We start from the raw sequence: 5,630 nt of genomic DNA on the forward strand, positions 1-5,630 counted from the left end.
AGAAGTAGATGTATCTACACCGCGTACCTTGGCCCACCTCGTGTCACCGACGAACACTGTCAAAAGTTCCTTGCACTCATCGATCAGCGTAGCATCTTGTTCATGCAACATGATTTTTACAAGTGTATATCTGGCCATGCTCACAAAGAAATATAGTGAGGTTACCCAAAGACACAGTGTTATGAATATACTTGTAGTATTGTCCGTTTTGTTCCCTCATCATTCTAGAAAAAATAGTGTCATAGATTTTGATTCTAAGACACCATAAAGTAACACATTTTCTGTTATTTGACTTTAACACGTCATTATAAAAGCAGCACCTTTATGTTTCCCTCTGATACATTTGTACACGTGAACAGAAAATCGTATTTTCCTTGTCAGTAAACTGTGCCCGGACAATCCGTGTCTGATGATTTTTGACAGGTAGTAAAGTTTAATACATGTAGCGAAGTTTACAGACTAGGTCAAAGTGTCATGAATTCTGTGATGATCTCTAGTGGGATATGGAAGGGAGCCATATGTTGTCCTCGAAATTTTTACAAGTTTCTTGGCCATAACTGCTCAGTTTCACATGATGGATCGTGGCATCGTTCTACATTACAATAGCGGAATCACGCATCACTAAATAGTAGCACAAAATCCATCAGCACAGAAAATACAAGTCACAGAGTTGTCAGGGCTTTCAATTTTGAATACATGCCCAGTAGGTAATGTGTTCTCTGATAGCAGTCCCACACATTAGCATTTCGCTAAAGAAACTTCATATCACGTATCATGCTACATACAAAATCAAAACTCGTAACCACAACAATTTCAGTTAGTCTTGTTTGCATTTTATTGATAACTGTGCAGGCATTTCCACTGAAAGTTAGACACTTGCTCAGAACGGACAATAGCACAGAAAAAGGAATGTGCACGCATGATGTCTTCACTTTCCTCTTCCATGGAGAAAAGAGATTGTGCGGCAACATTATCATATCCTATCAAACCCCATCTCTCACTCAGGAAGTGTTTAGACACGAGGTTGTCATCTTGATAATAGGCCACACCCCTTGACCACAGAAGAGGAATATAAAAATCACCATAATGGTGCCGTCAATAATGTTATATGTATAGTATACTATACGTATATATTCATATAACTCCTAAGTAGTATCCTGTACACTCTCTCACATAAAGAGTGTAAAGCTATTCGCAACAAGAAGAGCATACTATTTTAAAGTTCTGATCACATACAGTCATATGATTGCATTTCTCTTTGCGCCTTCTCCTGCTTCAAGTTCTGTCAAATTAAAAAATACATTTCAATATCTGGCACAAAACTGAATAACTGAATTACTGAATGCTATTCAGCAAATGCAATTGAATAAAAGTTAAATCACTGCACATTATGACGTACTTTCCGGCCAACAAACATTTGTTACAGTGCTATACCTGATTATCATAGTACAATATATTTGTACACGTACAGTACTTTGCTTAAACATATTATACACATGTCCATCTTCTCGAGCTTAATCAAAATAAATTCGGGCATCGCTGAAGTCAAATTTTTGTCCATCACTGTATATCAAATGTTACATTGATCCATCCCATCTCTCACTTAAATGATCCCATATTTTCTGATGGATAATATAAGTATACATGATACTGTACTAACATAGATTTCTGTTCTCCAATAATGCTGTAGAGAATACTCCCCGATTTTTTTTTACAATCAGTGATCACAAACTTGTCAAGCAAGAAAAGTGGCTGTATGTGCATAAGAAATCATAAGTAATTATTAAATATGAATGCACTTTTTTTTTCTTTTGCTGTAGCTTAACTGGGAACAATGAGAAACTGGATCTTAAATCCTACTCCTGGCATAAACACATATTGTATACAATTGGCTGATGACCCTCCTCCATTTAGATGACAAATTATGAAAACATAAAGTACCATGTCTTTACAGCTTTGGTGGAGATGACTGGGGGATCTTGTTGACAGCTACCATGACTTCGTCATTGGTGACGTGATCGCTGAAGTCCTTGTTGCGGTACTCCAACAGGACTCCCTGTTGGGCTGGTCCGATGACGAACACTCCACCCAGAGTCAGACCATTTCCTACCAGTCAGAAAAATTGAGAGCAATCAGTTCATTATTCTTTAACCCACCCAAGTCTTAGGGTAATTTTGCTGTAGATATTATCGGCTTATCCTCATCAACACGACAACTCTGCATTTTACTGCTTATCTCAAGAGAGAAATTTGATTACATCTGCATAAAATAAGACAAGAATGTTACAAAATAATACTATTCCAGACCAGCTAAAAGTTCATCTGGAAAAGAAAGAGTGAAGAAACAGTAAAAAGTTGATAAAACTGGGTGAAAATTATGGATGTTATGAAATAATGGAGCTTTGATCATTTTTGCCAAGCAGTCCCAAAACAGCTGATACGAATAATATATTATGTGACCGCCCAGCTAGAAACCCACAAAAACTTGCAGATTAGAATTCTTTGTAATAGACTAAAATACTAAATATGGGTGACCACCTAAATTTCTTAAGTAAATGTATGCCTTACCTAGGAGAGTTACCTTTTTTTCTCCTTACAGTTAAAACTTGGTGGCTTAGAACAAAACCAAAATTGAGATATTACGCCGTTTTTCTGGGCAATAATATGGCCCAGAAAAATCATTATTATAGATTATTTTCTCTGACAGGTGCTACTCTCACAAGTGTATAGAACGTATTGACAGCACACCCAAACCTACTCTTTTAATCCAATCCTCTTTTTCTCCTATTTCTATGAAAGTGCACCTCCTAAGTCTCTCTTGCATCAATCACTTTTTGAATGGGTTAGGATGGTCTCATTTTAACACAAGTTACATAATCATTTCAAAGCTTAGAGCGTACTCTTTCATACCATGTAGATATGGGAAATTCATTTTGGTCTACTTTTTGTGGGCTTTGATGGGCAGTCACATATACAAAGGAGTGAACTCATGATGTCATAACCTCACAATTTTCCATTAATTGTGTCAAAAAAAAAAGAAGAAAAAAAGAGGAAAATATAATTCTACTGCTATTAAAGTGAGAAACATAAATGTTATTCCTCTTCAAATAACTTCAAAATATTGACTGGTCAGTATTTAGAATTGGGCACAATTACGTTTAAAAAAAAAAGAGAGGAAATTTCAAGATCTTAAATACACACAATATGACAAGTTGAGATGCAAACACATTATCAACTCACTCATTTGCAAATTCACATGGACGATTCAAGAACTGCTTTGTGAAAATTAATGAAACTTCACAATTCTATAACTACCTTCATTGTTATCCCATTTTGATCAAATTTTCACTACTGTGGTTTAATATCAGATTATACTCTGTCTCTTTCTTTTCAGACTCACTTTCAACTAGTCCGGAATTGCCCTTTAACTTAAAGTGTCTGGTATGTTTTGCCAAGTAAAGGATCAGTTGTGAATTCAGCAATGTAGAGGTTTAATCACTCTCTGCAAACTATTAAACAATGGTTGATGACCAAAATAAGGCTCAAATGAAACACTTATAAGCTGCTGGAATGTGGAATTTCACAGTTGCTTTGTCCTTACCTTTGAGATTCATTGGAATTCCTTTGTTCTTGTTTTCCCTAATTTTCAACCACGAATCAAATCTGAGTAGTGCGGCGAGACTTATGTTCCTTTTCTGCTCACCGTAGAATCTCATCTTGACAGAAAAAGAAAAGGAGAAGAGAAAACAAAAAGAGGAATATGAAAATAAATCATTTTGTTTGTGCAATGGACACTATCATCCAAACATCCATTTAAATACAAGTTGGATGGCTGTTTTGCTCATTCTGGGAGAGTGGAAAAGAATTCAATAATCAAAACACCATCTTGTGAATGTTACAAATGGGAGAATCTGCATTATTATGACTTTGCAACATTTAACCTGATGAGGACGAGTCCCGAGTATACACGGGTAGGGGTCTATGGGAAATGCGTGTTGTAGCAAAATCATCCCGTCCTCACTGGGTTAAGTGCAATATAAATCCATTGAGGATGAGTCCCCAGCATACTCGGGCAAGTGTCTATAGGAAATGCATGTTATAGCAAAATCAGCCCATCCTCAACGGGTCAAATCAGGTTGATACTTTAAAAAATTATAAACGGTTTGGCTGCACAAGCATCAGCTTTCAGTATATTCACCCTTTGGTAGGGATATTGGCACAATACCACTGAGTGATGACATGAGTCTAGAGGCGAGTTGCTATGTACTGTACCTCTTTGTCGAGGAAGACTTCTCCAGCAAAGAATGGCAGAAACTCCTTGTAGCCACCAGGCTCCAAGAGGACTGCATACAACTGGATGCCTCTCGCATCCAGCTGTGGCTTCAGAGAGGACAGCGACTGGGCCTCCTGCAGGAACAACCACAACATCAACCACTGCTAATTACAAATACAATTTACTTTTCACAATAAAAATTTAAAGAAAAAAAGCCCAAAAACAAAACAGGAAATGAAGAAGTCAGGGGGATCAAAATTTACAGGTGATAAAATCTTTTGTATGTCTTGAAAATATCATTACTGACCTCATCTGTCAATACATTGTACTGCCTCTACCCTTGCTCTACAATATCTCATCACCAAATTAGCATGCATAGACAAGTATACATGTCCATATCATTAATACCCCTTGACGCAGTAGATCAATCATTTTCATGGATTTTTCACTACCTATCAATTTTCTGGATGAAAACTACATGTTTTGAAAGAAAAGAGAAGTTTAATAGTAAAGAAGAAAATATGGACATGTTTATTGGGGGTTCCATCATGTTAGCATTGATTACAGTCAGTCATCAACACGCTATCCCCATCTCTCCCAGCATATCTTTCAGTTGCCCCAAGACTTGCGATTACAATGTGTGATACATGTACTTCATTCACCAAAAATGATAATGGTACTGTGTGATGTTTACAAAATGAGTCTAAAGTTCAAGGCACTATAATAGACTCAACAGTTCTTTCACCCTTCAATGTTTCTAAATGGCAATAGTTTTTAAGGACTTTGATATCTGATGAGATCAGACAAGCACCACACCTCTCTGCACAAGGATCATCCTGGTCGGCGGACGGCTAGGACAACTGCCCCTGTCTCCTTCCACAAGTCACCCGCCTTAAACGTTCTAAGGGCCTCGTCCACCAGAGTGAGCTGCTTCAGCTGGGTCTCACCCAGAAGCTGGAGCGGGGCACCTGCCAGGAAAGGCTCTGTGGTGGGAGCCCCGCCCTTGGGAAGCCAGAAGTCCATGTTGGCCAGGATGACCCCACCAACAGCGGCTGCGGCAGCTCCCCACAGCAGCGCCATCTTGAGTGGAAAGTGTATGCACTGGTTGGCAAAAACTCGAGTTTGCCTCTGGCCTGGTTACATCCACTTTTTGAAAGGAGTGGCCTGTAAAACCAATGAAGATAATAACTTACCCTCTAAGAGTGGCTGTAATACAAGTGAATCTGGCAAAACACGAGCATACATTTCATGAACACAGAATCCTCTACCCGTTGAGGATGGTTTGATTTTGCTACAACACACATTTCCCATAGACACCTGTCCGAGTATACTCAGGACTCGTCCTCAATGGGTTAATC

At 38.3% G+C, this 5,630-nt stretch overlaps 1 pseudogene; it reads right to left on the reverse strand.

The window, feature by feature from the left end:
• Window positions 1-822: 822 nt before the first annotated feature.
• LOC139709785 (peroxiredoxin-like 2A) lies at window positions 823-5,367 on the reverse strand (annotated as a pseudogene).
• Between the last annotated feature and the right edge of the window lie 263 nt (window positions 5,368-5,630).

Source organism: Diadema antillarum, unplaced genomic scaffold (genome assembly GCF_040938485.1).
Source record: "Diadema antillarum isolate AM-2024a unplaced genomic scaffold, OU_Dant_1.0 seq00001470_RagTag, whole genome shotgun sequence".
Taxonomy (NCBI): domain Eukaryota; kingdom Metazoa; phylum Echinodermata; class Echinoidea; order Diadematoida; family Diadematidae; genus Diadema; species Diadema antillarum.